This window comes from Mustela erminea, chromosome 11 (genome assembly GCF_009829155.1).
Source record: "Mustela erminea isolate mMusErm1 chromosome 11, mMusErm1.Pri, whole genome shotgun sequence".
NCBI classification, from domain to species: domain Eukaryota; kingdom Metazoa; phylum Chordata; class Mammalia; order Carnivora; family Mustelidae; genus Mustela; species Mustela erminea.
Window position 1 is genome coordinate 58,504,225 of NC_045624.1, and position 17,410 is coordinate 58,521,634.

Below are 17,410 nucleotides of genomic sequence, written 5' to 3' on the forward strand. Positions count from 1 at the left end.
CTTGCTTACTGCTTGCTACAGAATAGTGATTTCTTCATATCCCATGTTGCACAGTTGTGATACAGTTCTGCTTTGTGCACGGCATCCATCTGGTCCTATCTGCATAATCCCCGTGCATAATAAACCAATGTTCCTGCTGCCTGCTGTACTGTGCAAAAGAGAACTTGGTCTCTGACCCAGGAGTCTTTTATGTTTTCTGTCAGCAGCCATGAAACAGTAACAGGGTATCTATCTAATTAACAACCAAATAGATAAAATCCCAGATTATACATTCTCATTGTATTACCAACTTAATTATTATGTTTATTACTTACTTATCTCCTCCCATTAAAACGTGATTTCCTTGAAAGTGCAGATGATTGATTTATGCCCAGCCATTAGATTAGTTTGGGGACATAGTTAAACACTCATTATTTCTAATTTTCTTTTCTTTTCTCTTTCTTTCTTTTTTTTTGAGAGAGAGATGCAGGGGGAGGGGGAAAGGGCAGAGGCAGAGAGAATGTAAAGCAGGCTCCACAGGCATGGCTGGTGGTGGGCCTCCATCTCACAACCCTGAGATCATTACCAGAGCCAAAGTCAAGAGTTAGGAGCTAAAAAAAAAATAAATAAAAAGAATTAGGAGCTTAATGGCCTGAGCCACCCAGTACCCCTCAATAAGTGTTTCTTGATTAAATGAATGCATGATGAGCAAACTTTATCACAAAATAGTAATCACCTAAAATTAGATGTATTTCATACTGGGAGTGGAAGCTATTTAGATAATTTATATATTCTCTTCTATAGTTAAGATTATATAATTCAATGAGTGCTATAAGCAACGCAAACAAGAAATTTTAAAAAGACATGTATGAGAAATACTGAGGAATCTTGCTTCCAAATAATTTCAGGGACATGGTAGTATGATTTTTTCTCCAGAAGTTAATATATAGAAAAGGGCCATTTGTATAAAATTTACCAGGAATACGGGGTGTGTTTGCACGTATCTATGTGTGCACTGAAGGAATTGTAAGAATGGTTGAGACTAAAATAAAATAAGCTCTTGAATCCAAATTGATATATTCGATAGAGTGATGATAAGTTTGAAAAAGGCATATAATTTTTTCCAGTTGAAAATGGGTTCTTTTGACACTTGAAATGGAGATATGAAAATTCATTTTTATATCTGGTGAATAGTTGGCAGTGAAGAAGATTGTTGCAGATATTTTATCTCAGGGGAGTAGGTGGGCTTGACATCTGGAAGGAAGAGGTTAGAGCTCATCACTTGGGTAGAGTGGGAGGAAATGAAAACTCAGAGGTGGGTCAGAACATCTTTAAGAAGGAGGAGGATTTTTGGCAAGTGACTAGATAAAGTTCCAGATGGATTGGCTAGTGGGTGAAATACTGCAGAATGATGGACTGTGCAGGGGAGGAAGTTCAGTTCAGTAACTCATTGTGTGGAGTCACATTGGGAAAAATGAAAAAAAAAGTATCTAAAGGCTTTTCTTTTTCTGTCAGAGGAAGTGTAGATATAGGAAGGAACACATCTTATTTCCTGAAGTTTTTTCTAATTACCTAGAAAGCCATGTTTATGTTTCCAAAAACACTGTATTAAGGATCAAACTATCTTCAGTACATAAGCCAGGTAAAATCTTTGATGCCAAATCAACGGTTTCATACATTAAAGTTTGATAATCGACAGCTCTCTGAAAAGACTAAGAAAGTATAAATTTATTTCCTTTATTGCTTCTCATGAATAATGAACTCTTAACATTCTTTAAGGAGGGCACATGTGGTAATGAGAACTGGGTGTTATGCGCAACCCTAAATTTTTAGATAAAGCTAAAAAGACATAATCATTTGCTTGGAGTCAACATATTCCCAATTTCCCCAGAAACTGTAGACTGGCACAATACAAATAAAAAAAGAGAAAAGAGGAAAAATGATATTTTCTGATTTCTTGTAATAACAATCTCATATTCATGAGAGACCACAATCTTTCTATAATACTTCAAAAAAATAAAAAGAAAGAAAAGGTTTTAGATTATGGCACACAGATGACAGCAATAGGCAATAGGTCAATAAAGAGATCTGTTCGATGTCTGACTGATAAAACACTTCTGGCTTGCTTCCTGAGTAAATCCTTTAAAAGAAGAAAAACTATTTTTAAATTGATAATTAATCTCAACAGCATTGGAAAATGAGAACAGTGCTTGCCTGGCCCAACACACAGAAGCAGGCTACACAGGGTATGACTCACAAGGTACCATACATATACAGCAACCTTGGACCAGAAGACTAGAAATTAGGAGGGATTCCTGTAAGATAGAAAGCAGGTAGAATCAGATGGACAGGGAAGCCTTGGAGTAACTGTGTACAAACTAACATGAAAGGTCGATCAAAGTAATTAAATGTAAGGAGCAGAATGTCACCCAGGGGGTCTTTTTGGGTGCCTATAAACTTCGTAGGAACTAGACCTTCCTGTGTCTCCTAGTTTGGCTAAACAGGAGGATTAGCAAAGGTATTGGGACAACATCCCAAGTAGCTAGCAACTCTGTAAGAGGGGATGGAGCCCTATATCCAGAAGACAAGCTATAATTATACCTCATAGAGGCATATTCTAGTCATTTCCCACAACCAATCATGCAAGCAGTTCTAATAAAAGTTGAACAGCTGTTAGTAAATGAGACAATGCACAGGCAATAATGAACCACCAGATACAGGAAGAAAATCCAATCATCAGAGTAACATAGAAGAAAATTTCCCCCATAAAAATTAGCATCTTCAAAGTAAATGTACAAGGAACATAATCCTAACATGAAGAAAGAACTATATAATGAGATGTGTGGTAAAAATCTAGAATCTGAGGATAAAAAGAAAAGTTAAAAGCTTCTCAAAAGACAAAAACAACTTCCTTACAAAAGAACAAGGATTAGATTAGAATCAGACTTCTTCCTCAATAGCAGATGCTACAGCACAAGAGGGGTTTTTCAAGTTCAGGGAATATATAATGAATTTAAGTCTTAATTCTATATCCAGCTAAACCATTAATTGATAGAATAAAATAAAGATATTATGAAACATCCACAATCACAAATTTCCCTCATCACAGACCTTCTAAGTGAGCAGTGGGTGTTCTATACAACTAACTGTAGCATCTGCTATCATTGAACACTACATCACAAACAAATGATGTACTTACTATATGGTGGCTAATTGTACATACTAAAAAAATAATTTAAAAAAAAAGAAAGAAGAAGATTATTTCCAGCAAAATTAGAAATAAATCCAGTAAGGGTGCCTGGGTGGCCCAGTTGGTTGAGCATCTGCTTTAGGCTCACAATCTTGGAGTCTCTATCAATCAACCAGGAGTCAGGCTTCCCTGCTCAGCAGGGAGTCTGCTTCTCCCTCTACTCCTTACCCTCCACCCCCTCTTGTGTTCTCTCTCTCTTACTCACTCTCTTCCTCAAATAAATATATAGAAAAGTCTTTAAAAAAAGAAAGAAATGCAATAAATAGGACTAACTGTGGTAACAGACCCATGGTAAGAAAAATGCTGTCTATATAATAGTTGATTTCTAATGTAAAATATATTTGTAAAACATGGACCTAAAATCCAGATGCACTGAACCTCAGAGTAAAGGGACATTTAGAAACTGAGGAATAAAAATATGCAGTTTTGAGGAGGAGGAAATTGGTTAGAGAAACAGGATATTACTTAATCCTGGACTTTGATAGAGTAAGTTGTTAAATTAACGTAACTAACATATTACTAGTCAAAATTAACATGAGCAGAGTCAAATCTTTTATAATGATCAAGATTTACAGATTGCTTAACATTATTCCAATAATATGGACTTAGAAAATTGCTATCTATTGTTACTATCAGAGCTATTTTTGAATTTTTTTAAAAAGATTTTATTTATTTATTTGACAGAGATCACACATAGGCAGAGAGTCAGGTAGAGAGAGAGGAAGAGAAGCAGGCTCCCCGCTGAGCAGAGAGCCCTATGTGGGGCTCAATCCCAGGGTCCTGGGATCATGACCTGAGCCGAAGGCCAAGGCTTTAACCCACTGAGCCACCGAGGCACCCCTCAGAGCTATTTTTGAAATGAGAAGTAATTAAACAACTAAATATAAGATAGGCAGAAAAAAAGAAAATAGAGCAAAAAAAAAAAAAAAAGAAATAAATGAAATAGAATTTAGTGGGAAAATCACAATGGAACAAAGTAATTATTTTTGACAAATGATGCACTCTATAAAGAAGATGTCCCAGGCATTAACATTTCTAATAGTTTTAAAAATTACAAGGGGAGTTAATAAATAAAAATGTCTAGAGAAATTTGGGGACACCTTAGTGGCTCCATCAGTTAAGTGCCCAGCTCTTGATTTCAGTTCAGGTCATGATCTACGGGTCCTGGAATAGAGCCCCACATCTGGCTCCATACTCAGCAGAGAGTCTGCTTGAGGATTCTTCCCCTCTCTCTTCCTCTGCCCCTTCCCCTGCTTGCACTCTCTCTCTCAAAAAAATAAATCTTAAGGGACACGTGGGTGGCTCAGCTGGTTAAGCGGCTGCCTTCTGAGCAGGTCATGATCCCAGTGTCCTGGGATCGAATCCCACATCAGGCTCCTTGCTCCATAGGGAGCCTGCTTCTCCCTCTGCCTCTGCCTGCCACTCTGCCTGCCTGTGCTCGCTCTCTCTCTCTCTCTCACTCTAACAAATAAAGAAATGAAATCTTTGAAGAAATAAAAAATAAACCTTAAAAAAATTCCTAGAGAAATATTAATACAAAAAACATGATTATATCAATATATATGTTTACATATACATAACTATAGGCACATATATCATTGTAGTTTATAAATAAAACATTTTTTTAAGAAGTTGGGGAATTCACAAATTAGCTAGGCAACTAAGCCAGAGAAGAGAGAAGAGAGTAATCTCTACAGATACCAAAAAGCAGAGCCATACAGCCCACATTATTATTTTTAAAATCTCAGTCAAGATTTCTACTTACTAACTTTAAAATAAATTACTTTATATCTTGAGATAATAAAAAAAATCAAGATAAAATGAGAATTTATTCAGGATAAGCAAAGATAAAAATACTATACTAAAACTCAGAGGTGACAAAGTCATGCTCAAGAGATGTTTACCCGTAAATTGATTTATTGAAATATAAGAAAATGTAAAAATGAATTATCTATGTTTCATATCAAACAAGTAAATAAAAACATTATAAAGCAGTAGAAAGGGATAAATAGATAAGAACACAATTTTTAAGAACCCTTAGCCATGGTCAGAATGCTAAAAGCTGTCATTTAAAGAGAGTGTTAGAGTTTGGCAAACTCTGATAAATTTTACTGATAAACTCTGTTTAAAAAACTGATAATTTTTTTTTTAATTAAAAACATCACTAAATAATATTAGGCATGAGAAATAAAGTACAATTACAAATACAGACTTTTATTAAATAGATAAGAGAAAATATATGGAGAATTATGTTGTGGGTTGAACTGTGTCCCCTCAAAATTCACATGTTAAAGTCCTCAACCCCCTGTACCTCAGAATGTAACCCCCTAGCTAAGGTCTTAGGTAATTAAGTTAAAATGAAGTCATTAAGGGGGTGCTTAGGTGGCTCAGTTGGTTGAGTGTCTGACTCTTGATTTCAGCCTAGGTCGTGATCTCAGGGTCAAGGAATCTGGCTTCATATCTGTCTCTGCACTGGGTGTGGAGCAGACATAAGATTCTCTCTCTCCATCTGTCCCAAACCCCCTCAAAAAAAAATGAGGCCATTAAGTTGGGACCTAATCCAATATGACTGGTGTCCAGGGGAAATCAGAACATGGAGACAGGCACAGAGGAAAGATGATGTAGAAGACACAGGGACAAGACAGTCATCTGTAAGCCAAAGAGAGAAGCCTGCACCAGATCCTTCCCTCACACCCTCATCAAAACCCAACCCTGCCGACATCTTGATTTTGGACTTCCAGACTCCAGAACTGTGACATAATAAATGTCTGTTGTTTTAGCCACCCAATCTGTGATACTTTTTTACTGTGACCCTACAAACTAATAATATAAGCTGTATATATTTGAGAATGTGGACAAAATAGATGTTTTTCTATGAATATTTAAATTATCATCTAAATCATCATTACACTTGGCTTGAGTTAAAAATGGAGTTAAAAAAAACTTCTACATACCAGTAATCTTGAAGAAATAAAAAATTGTTAAAGATCAGCATCCAAAAAAGATACCCAGATCACACAATATTTATCAGTGAGTACTATTCATGAAACAGATGATTCCAACTTTTTAGACAATGTTTTAGACAGCAGAAATATAGCTGGAAATAAATGTAAAATGTCCCCATTAACTTTACAAAATTAGCATGATCCTGAAACAAATAAAAGGAACACAAACAGGATAAAAATAACTAGTGGTCAATTTTATTTATGAACCTGTATGAAAAATACTAAATTGAATGTTAATAAATTAAATCAAGCAACATATTAAAAGAACAATGCATCATCGAGAACAGTTTCTTTCAGGAATATAAGAATGTTTCAGTCTCAGGAAATATTATGATGTAAGTCATAGGAGGAAAAATCTGAAGGAAAAAATATGTGGTTTTCTTAGTAGTTAACCCCAAAAATCTAATTTTCAATTTTAATAGAATTTACTAGACTGACTTCAATAGAAGGAAACCTTCTTTTTTTTTTTTTAAGATTTTATTTATTTATTTGAAGACAGTGATCACAAGTAGGCAGAGAGGCACACAGGGTGGGGGGAAGAAGCAGGCTCAGTGCCGAGCAGAGAGCCTGATGTGGGGCTCAGTCCCAGGACCCTGAGATCATGACCTGAGCTGAAGGCAGAAGCTTAACTCACTGAACCACCCAGGTGCCCCAGAAGGAAACCTTCTTAATTCGATAAATATTATCTACTAGAAACCCCAGACAGCAACATACTATTGGTAAATTAATGAAATGAATCTCACCAAATTCAGAAATAAAATAAATGCCCATTATCACCACTACTCTTGAGCATTTCAGGGAGATCCCCAGCAATGCAATCACATAAGATAAAATAATAAAAGTATAAACATTTTAAAAAGTACTCTTATTTATAGGTCATATGTCTTCACAAAAAGTGTATCCACTTCCTAGAGCTGTCATAAAAACTACCATAAACCAGACAGCATAGCACAAGAATTTACTCTCTCACAGTTTTATAAACTAGAAGTGAAAAATCAAAGTTTTGTCAGGGACATGCTCCTTCTTAGGGGCTATAGGGAAGAAATCTTTCTTTCCTCTTCCTAGTTTCTACTGATGACTTTTGATCCTTGATTTTCTTCTCTGTCTCACTCTAATATTTTCCTTTGTAGTCACATGGTATTCTCCCTGTGTGGTCTCTGTGAAGACAGAGATGTTTTGCTCTTCTTATAAGGACACAAGCCATATTGGATTAGGGTCCACATGAATAAATTCAACTCAATTCGATCATATCTGCAAAATACCTTTTTTCTGAATAAGGGCACATTATGAAGTATGGGGGTTTAGACTTCAGAATATCTTTTGGGGGAGATACATAATTCTGTCCCTAAGATAAGTACACAAAGAATCAACTGAAAAATGACTAGAACTAATAAGTTGGAAAAGGTGTCCATACATAATACCAACACCAATTATTTCTTTCCCCTTAGACCAAAAACAAAAAATTAAAAACTGTAATGAGAGAGAAAATGAGAGAGAGGAAGGCTTCCATAAGTAAGAAAAGCAACAAAAATACTAAAATGAGTATAAGCACTGGGTGTGATGCATAAACAATGAATCTGGGGACACTGAAAAAAATACAATAAAATGAGCATAAGAAATAAGCATAAGTCACCACCATATAAAGTCACCAGTGGGCATAAAAATCTGAGTAATTGGGAAGACATTCAATAATCTTGGATAAAGAGACACGATATAGTAACAGCATTCAACATAAGTTTAAAACATTCCTTCAATACAATTTATTATATATATTTAATAGTAACAAATCAAGACAGCAAATTTTATTTTTCATGGAATGCAACAAGTTTATTTTCAAGATCATTTGGAAGATAAAGCGGCAAAATAAAATAAAAGATCAGGAGTTCATTGAAAAATAAAAACACTGAAGGGGAGTGTTTGCCCTAACACATGAGAGTAACTATCATAGAATTACTAAACATGGCAATAGATATGACTTAATGTGCCAGGAATTCTTCTAAAAGCTTTACATATACTACATTATTTAATATTGTTAGGTGACAAAATATATTGTCTAAGGTCTCACCACTTATAACTGTGGTCTCATTCTAGAGCCTCCATCCTTGACCAATACAGTGCATAGAGGAATGCAAAACCATAAATAAATTGGAGTGTATATGAAAACTCATTTTATAGTTTACTTCTGAAAAAACACACTTTCTTTTTTAGAATCAGTTTCTAGTTCACAGCACAACTGAGCTCCCCACACTGTAGTTCAGCCTCTCCCACCCAGGTGGTGGCACATTTGTTACAATAGATAAACTTACCTGTTGACACATGAGCCAAAGTCCAGACTTTGCGTTATGGTTTGCTCTTGCTGTTGTATATTCTATGGGGTTTGACAAATGAATAAAGACACGTCTCCCCTCACTATAGTATCACATAGAGTAGTTTCACTGCCCTAAAAATATTTTGTGCTCTGCCTATTCACTCCTCCTCTCCTCAACCCCTGGCAACCTTTGATCTTTTTACAGGCAAAACACCACCGTTTTGCCTTTTCTAGTATGTCATATAGTTGGAATCCTAAAGTATGTCAACTTTTCGGATCGACTTCATTCATTTAATAATGTGCATTTAAGTTTCCTCCATTTCTTTTTTCTTATGGCTTGATGGCTCATTTCTGTTTAGCACTAAATGGCATCCCACTATTTGGATACAACAGAGTTTATGTATACATTCACCAGTGAAGAACATCTTGGTTGCCTCCAAGTTTTGGCAATTATGAATAGAATCGCTGTAAACACCCACGTGCATGTTTATACCTCACTTCTATGTAAATGAGCATGAATGCTGAATAATATGTTTAGTTTTGTTAAAAAAAAAAAATCTGCCAAACTATCTTCTGAGTTGGCATTCCCAGCAGCAATGAAAGAGTTTCTGTTATAATTTTCCTTTATAATGTACAACAATTATCTTATATATTCATTTGTATATTCTTCTTCTGTCTTTCCTCACTAGAATGTCTTGTTTATTACTGTTTTCTTTGGACAAAAAAACAATGGTTAAATTACAATAAGTTTCCTTAGTAAATATACATCAAATAAATAAATCATTCAGTGGAAACTATAAAGGGAGCTCTGGTAAAACCAAATAGAAAAACAAAAACAACCTAAAGGATGCAAGTGGAGCATAGTTTAAAAAGAAGTTAGAATGATATATAAATAGTCAATAAAGATATGAAAAAAAAAAAGATATGAAAAGAAGCTCAAGTTCACTTTTAATAAGAGAAAGACAAATCAAATATATTATGCATAAAATTCAAAACAATTTAATAAATGATATTGTGTCCTGGTATAGTTATGAAATAAGTCATTCTTGGTTAAACTTTGAATTTGTGTTTTATAGACTATTATAAAATGACTATTTGTAGAACAAAGAGAGGAATAAAAAATATAACTTTCCAAAAAAGCTACTACTGCTAATCTATCTTATAAAACTGGTTGTCTGGTGATGTTAAATATAGTGTGAATCTTTTATAAGACATACATCTCAGTGAATCATTCCTGTAATTTAAAAAAAATTAAAAATCTAAATGGACAGTTAATTATTCCAATCTTGTATCCGAATATCCATACCCAACCAAATGGCTCAGTTTAAAAATAAAAAAAAATTAAACAGAAGGCACTATTTTGCCGTTGGAGATGTAAGAAACACTATATATATAATATATATAAACATGTGTATAACACTATATAACATATATATTATACATATATTCTGTGTGTGTGTGTGTGTGTGTGTGTGTGTGTGTGTGAATTGGGAAGTTCTTCATATTGAATTTTCTGGTATATTGTATAATAATACATCATTTTAGATTAAAAAGTTATCCCTGGATGATGAATTATTTTCTTAAAGAACATGGTCCCTGTGAAGATCAATTATAGATTTTAAGTGTCTAAATCTTGTTCTTTTTTAAGAATTATCTAATGTCATGTGATAAAAGACTTAATTAAGCATTAGGGCACGTGTCCCCACCCCATTCTCTCTCTCAACTTGTGTGAGGAAATAGGAAATGACAAAGAACACAAAGGATTTCCCTATCATTCTTCCAAACCAAGTTTCCTTAACTTACCATGCCAGTGTGTATTTTGAAAGTTCCTAGAAAGCCCTGTTTCCCATATTCCTTTCAATCACCAGAATTTGATGTATTTATTTCAAACACTGTGGGAAGATATTCCCTAATGATAACAATATAGATTTGTTAGTCTTTTTTATTAACAAAGACAATATTAACAAAGACAATATTTTTTATTATCAAAGACACTGTTACAAAAGGATATAATATGTTTTTTTTAATTCACAATTAAGTTATGTAACTGAGAGCAAAGTGAAAAAGGTCTTAGCAGAAGTCTACAATTCAATTTCTGTTTCTTTTTTTCCAGTAGGTCTAATAAAAGAAAATAATCCAGTGGCTTAACAAAAATTCACATATTTAAATAATGAAATGACATTGTTCTGAATATATGGTATCTTTACTAAGATAAAAGACAAGGTTATGTCTTTCCAGCTATCCAAACAATTCACAAGTGCTCAGTTTTGTTATCCTGTGTTAGCTTCATAACTAAAATAATTTTTGAAATCTGCTTTCTGAGATTAGCAGTGCCCTCTCCCCTAATTTGAACAAAAATAATTGGAAAGGCACATGTACCAGCTTCCAGTTTATACAAGTTCATTTATTTGAAATCCCCTGAGCTCCTCCAATTAAAAAACAAGTTTTTGAGTTAATATCCTTCAATTGTTAAAAACTTGCGTCACTGTGAGAGCACAGTGAAACGTAAAGGTCCCAGCACGCTGGCAGTTGATTGTGAGGGGATGTGATTGTTCCACATTTAGACTGGAAAGGGTTAGGAACCCTGCTTCCCAATGTGGTTAATGAATGAAAGGAAAATTGGACCCCTGAGCCAGAGTAAATGACCTAAGGGAGTGAAAAATGTTCACAGGTTAACAAGGGCAACTGTTCCTTGCCATAATTCCCAGAGGAGGCAAACGACAAAGGGGCCAATGAACTTCTGTCTTTGTATTATTTATTAATCCATTTTCTTCCTAGGAAAAATAACTCCGTGTAACTCTGGAAAGACACTAGCTAGCATTGAACATCTTAAACTCTGTGCTTCTTTCTCCTTGCTCTGACTCTCTTGTTAATATATTTTATCTTAATAATTTATTTTGACATATTCAATTCAAATGTACTAAGAGATTAGTCCATCATTCTACACAATTTTTAATACTGAGGATATGATATGCCTTAACATAACAGGCTATGTTGGAATCAAAGCTACTAACTTGATAGCGACATAGTAACAAATTCTTAGTTATCTAATTGATAAAGTGGCTGTGGAGATTTTTTTCCCCTAAAAGTGGGAATTACTTCAAGAAGTTTTTAAAAATACTGTTTTCACTGATCTGAAGGGAGTTTTCGTAACCATAGCCAAGCCACCACCCCTAGTCATGTTCACAGATACAAAACCCCTGATTGGCTGTTGATGAGTCATTCCTGGTGAGGAATCTTATCTTAACACCTGCCTTATCTTTAACATCCTTTTCAACTTCTTCTAGAAAAACAATAACCAAAAAGGAAAAAAATATCTGGGACCAGTCCAGTTTTGAAACACCTGCCTTAGAGATAAAGACTGCAATTTTAGGCATTTGTAATGTCTTTACTTTCAGCCTGGAATTTGTCCTGCCTGTGGGGTGCATCCGCTGACTTTCTCAAACATGTGCTTTGCCTGGGAATTACTTCAGTCTAGTAAATTATAAAATGACAAGATCATCTCTGTTACCATGGAAAATTTGCAGATCAGAAAATCTCTGAAGCTCTGGCTTCATAATAAATGCATTTTACGAGTTGAAGAAACATTACAACACCGGCTCTAATGAATCAGCCAGTAATGTTTTATGACATAATTCCAGTCTGATATTGATAATCTTTAACTTGCAGTTAAAAAGGATATCCCAGGTTTATGTGACCACTGTGAACCAAAATAGAACCATTAAAAAAAAAAATTACAGACAGGAACTACACAGCTGGAAACCAGAAGCACAGGTTTCACTTGAGCTGTTAAGAAAATTCACAGTTAACTAAATAAAAAATATTTATTCTACCTCATTTATTTTCCCCTTGGTATTCAGATGTGCCCCATATCGGTGCCTGCGAAGAGGTTATTATAAGGGCATAAATTTGTTTTAAAACCATGAGTTAATTTGCTACATAAACAGCATGAATTACTGAGCAATTACATAATTTATGCTGTTATATTAATTAGTTATATTGATTTTTAAAGAATGTACTTTTCTCCTCATGCATAAGTGATCTGACATTAGACAGTCCTTACCTAAGGCTCACTTAGCTAAATTCTCGGCAGCCAGAAACTACCTGGAAGGAAACAGTAAGGAGAGTGTCTCAGCCAAAATTAACCAGCTTCAGAGAACTTGTCTTGCAAAACCAAGTTAACCAAGTGATGGCAAATGTCATGAAAAAAATTTTTTTAATAAATAAAAAACCCTAAATAACTTCATAAGATTCCTTTTATATTTTGCTTTCAGGGAGTTGGCTGGCACTACCTTGATGAGAAGGAACGATAGAGAAATGCAAACAAGTCAGAAAAGAGCAGAGGAAAGAATGTGAGAGGCTGTGGCTGGAACTATGATGGTAGCAAGTGTGCTCAAGAGTTCCTTTATAATAACAAACCTCAAGCACTAATGAGCATTGCTGAAGATGTGAGGAAATTGAATCCCTCATTCATCTCTAATGATCTAACATAGTTTAGCCATTTAAATTTTTATTTTATTATTATTATTATTTTTGTTGCTGCAGAAAGATTTACTGTTTCCATTTGGTCCACGGCTTGGAATAGGGCTCCAGGGTGGTTAAGATGCTGCCTTGTGGCTGAAGGGAGAAGCTGAAGCAGAAGCCCTACCACCAGGGGAGACCAAGAAGACCCTCAAAGGCTGCCGGGCTCCAGAGGCTCCTAGTCATGCTCGAAGGTGAGCTTTTCAAAGCAATACTCACCCAGCCTGGGGGCTGCCAGCCTCCAGAGTTAGTCAGGTGGTTACCATCAACTTGATAAGTTCCACCTGTTCATCTAGTTAGTGGTTCTCCAGGAAGTTGCAGAGATGGGCATCTGCCTGGGCAGAACCCAGGGCACGCAGATCCTCAAGGGCCCTGGTCAGGTTCTTCCTCAGGATATGGTGACTTTCACAGCATCCCAGGTTTTACCCCATGCATCTTGGGATGGCTTCTGCACATCCTGGAAGAAGGCACAGCCATGGCTCTGGTTTTACATCTTTAAGAGATGCTTTGCTCTTTCTTGCTTTTCCTTAATTAACTTGGGAAGATGTGACCCATGCCCTCCAGAGACACATGATCATGGTCAAACTAGAAGTGCAGAGAAAGGTAGGTGTAGGAGATGCATGTTGACCAGGTGGTTGATAGTGACTTTCACCTCAGTGGAATAATTCTGATGAGTCTGGGAGGTCATGTTAAATCCAAAATATGGTGTTGGCTGGTCCCAGAGACAAAGGATGACTGAGAAGATGGTTCTGACAAGACAGTTGTTGGAGGTTAGAAGAGGAACATCTCCGTGTCTATTTCATCCCAACACTGTTAAAGCAAAGACAGATCTCCAGGATCTGTCTAAATGCTAGTTTAGCCATTTTGGAAAAGACTCTGACAGTTTCTCAAAGGTTTAAAGACAGAATTACCAGAAGACCCATCAATTTCCCCTCTAGGTATATACCTGTTATGAACTGAACAGAAATGAATTTATTGCCACCACAGGCCCAGAAGGGATAGTCCTGAGGAACAAGACTGTGTCCTTCTCAGTTACAGAAAGTGAGGCCAACCTCCTTGGTTTCAGCAGGTTGGTTTGTTTCTGACCGAAGTTTTAAGGAGAGGGCCCTTGGCCATGGCTGAGAGGGCATGGTCACCACCTAGAACCAAAGGGATAGGTATGCTTTACTGTGGACTATGACAGTGTGGCCTCACTAGTGGGCCTAGAAGGAGTGACCACCCTGGCAGGCACACAGGACAGAACATCTAGCTAGAGAGGATTATTCTGGAGTCATAACATCTAATGGAATTTGCCTTGTTAGGTTTTAGACTTGTTTGTGGTCTCTCACCTCTTTCGTCTTTATAATGTCTTCCTTTTGGAATAGGAGTATCTAGCCTCCGCCTGTCCCTCCTCTGTATTTGGGAAGCATGTAACTTATCTGGTTTTATAGGTTCACAGATAGAGAGGAATTTTGCCTCAGGACTATACCTTGACTTTACTTATACTTGAGTTAGATGATATTTAGATGAGACTTCGGACTTGGTGTTGATGCTGGAGTAGGCTAAGATTTGGGGGGCTGAAGAAATGAGGTAAATGTATTTTGAATGTAAAAAAGGTATGAATTTGGTGGGAGGCTGGCAGAAGCTGGAACGTTATGGACACAATTGTGCCCCTTCCAACTACATACATTGAAGCCCTAACCCCCAATGTGACTCTATTTGGAGACAAGGACTTTAATAAAGTAATTAGGATTAAATGAGTTCATAAAAATGAACCTCTAAACCAATTAACTGGTGTTTTTATAAAAAGAGTAATAGACAACAGGAGTGTACGTGCACAAAAGGAAGGCCGTGTGAGGACGGATGAAGAGGCAGCTTTCTCCAAGCCAGGAGAGATGTCACTGGAAACTAGTCCTGCCAGCCCCTTGATTTTACAATTCTTGCCTCTAGAAATGAGAAAATATGTTGCTGGCTGTTTAAGTGGCCCAGTCTGTGGTGTTATGGCATGGCAGCTTGAGAGACTAAATATAGTGCTCAGAGAGTGAAAAAGATATGTCCACACAAAAATTTGCACTTGAATAATATAGAAACATTATTCATAGTAGTCAAAATGTGAAAACAACCAAAATCTCCGTTGACTGCTAAATGGATAAACAAAATGTGGTGTATTCCTACAATGGAATATTGCTTGGCAATAAAAAGAAATGATGCATACTATGGTATAGATGAGCCTGGTAAACACTGAGCTAAACAAAAGTAACTAGTCACAAGACACCACATTTTGTATGGTCCCATTTATATGAAAATCTGGAAAAGGGAAATAGATTAGTTTAGGTGTAGATGTAGTTGCCTACATCTGGGTGATGAACAAAATGAGTGACTGACTGTTTAATGAGTACAGAGATTCTTTTTTAGGATGATGAAATTAATCTAAACTTGGATTGTGATGGTCGCACAAAGTCTGTGAGTATACTGAGCATTATCGACTTGTTCGTTTAAACTTGGTGAGATTAAAAAAAATAAAAATTAAAAAAAATTGGTGAGATTTAAGAAATAAAAATAAAATTGGTGACATTTTATGTTATGTGAATTTTATTCAATACAGGGTTTTCTTTTAATTTTAGTTGATATCCTCCGGGGTCACACTAATTAAGGTTCTGATAGGTCTGGTTCACAGATAGTATATCTAATAGCACTGTTTATTCAGGTATGAATCTGTCTGAAATGGGAACAGCACCTCTGAGTCTTCCTTCTAGTCCTAAAATGTTATGACAAAACTTTTTTTTTTTTTTTTTTTTTTGGTTAGTTCCACTCTTCCCTCCCCAATTTGCCTTCTCTTTGCTTTACCTCTCTTATTGGATAATTTATTCTTAAAAGCACCGGGCGAGGCAGAACAAAGTGAGTGTCTATGTCGTGGGAGACCTGAGTCTCATAGAGGAGTGTCAGAGGCCAAGTGAACTAAGGAGTGTGCCTGCACAGCAGGATGTGTTGGAAAGATTGTCCAGTTTCTCCTTGGTTAGCAATTTTTCCATGGTCAGCCTTGTATGAGGTCTAAACAGGGTGAGTGGTCATCCCTATTGAAGGGCTACCCCACACAGAATGTCAGAGTCTGAGGAGGATGAGGAGGAATGCACACAGAGCGACTTTTGATGTGAGGATTCAGAGAAAGAGCCAAGTGAAACATGTGTTCTTGAGGAAGACAGCTTGGTGTGAGGTATCAGAGGCTGAGAAGGGCAAGAAGGATATCCAGGTTAAGTGGGACATTCTATTGTGAGCAATTAGATTCCAGAAGGTTAAGGAGGGTGTTTATGGAAAAGGACAGCCAAGCCTGAGTTGTTGGAGCACAAGTCGATTAAACAGGGTCTATGCAAAAAGGTGGGTGGCCCCGAGTGGAGAGTCAGAGCCTGAGCAAGCTAAGTAAGGTGTTAAATGGAAGGGCTGTAAAATGTGGGGTTTTGAAGCCTAAGAAAGTTGACAGGAACATCTATGTGGAGGATGGTGGTAGAGGCATTGGGAGTCAAAAAATCAAAGGTGAGGAGTTGTCCACAAGGATGAAACATTGTTTATATCCAAGGAAAATGATCAAATAAATATATACATTAAAGATAATGGGAGCCGTGTTCTTCAATGTATGAGAAAGGATTTACAAATACTGAAAGGGGAAAAACTAGCATAAACTCTGTTCTGTTACATAGGAATTGGAAGTTTGGGTGTGAACTTATGTTTTTATCTGTATATGGTATGGGTATAATAAAGTGTATGCAAACATATATACAGATTATTTTGCTTCTTAAATTTTAATGTGCTTAAGAATCAACTGGCATGATTTTTAAAATGAGGTTCTCAGGCATCATTCCTGGAAATTCAGAGAACAGATCATAATCAAATAGATTTACCTCAGAAATGCAAGGTTGGTTTAACGTTTGAAAATTAACATATTTTCTACATAGAAATAAAGACAAAAAGACTGTGATTATCTTGGTAGACACATAACAAACATGGAACTGATAAAAATCAATTTCTTTCATAATTAAAAGCAAATGAAATAAAAAGCATTATCACTAACCCGAGTAATGATATTTATAATCATCCTACATTTAGCCTGGCCACAACTTTCTTAGAATTGAACAGCAGCTTGATATTTTTCTTCAGAAATCATCCTTCCTTCCTCTTTTCCTTCAAAGTATCAGATTTGCATTGCAGTCTGAAAGCTATTCCATCTTCTCTGATTCTTCTCTTTCTTTAGTCACTTCCACCAATAAGTCTTTTGCACACCTCATCTCATCTTTATGTTTGATTTTCAGAGGATCTTGATTAGGAGCATTTAATTCCACAAAAACACTGCTTATGAATGTTCGTGACCACTGT

General features: G+C 36.0%; 1 long non-coding RNA gene across 1 annotated transcript in view; it reads left to right on the forward strand.

Moving 5' to 3' along the window:
• The window catches only part of LOC116569088, a 111,132-nt gene that overhangs the window by 70,165 nt on the left and 23,557 nt on the right, over positions 1-17,410 (forward strand). Inside the window, exons 8-9 of the long non-coding RNA XR_004276848.1 lie at positions 12,817-12,990; positions 13,088-13,257. This is a non-coding gene — a long non-coding RNA (uncharacterized LOC116569088). The remainder of the gene's footprint in view (positions 1-12,816; positions 12,991-13,087; positions 13,258-17,410) is intronic.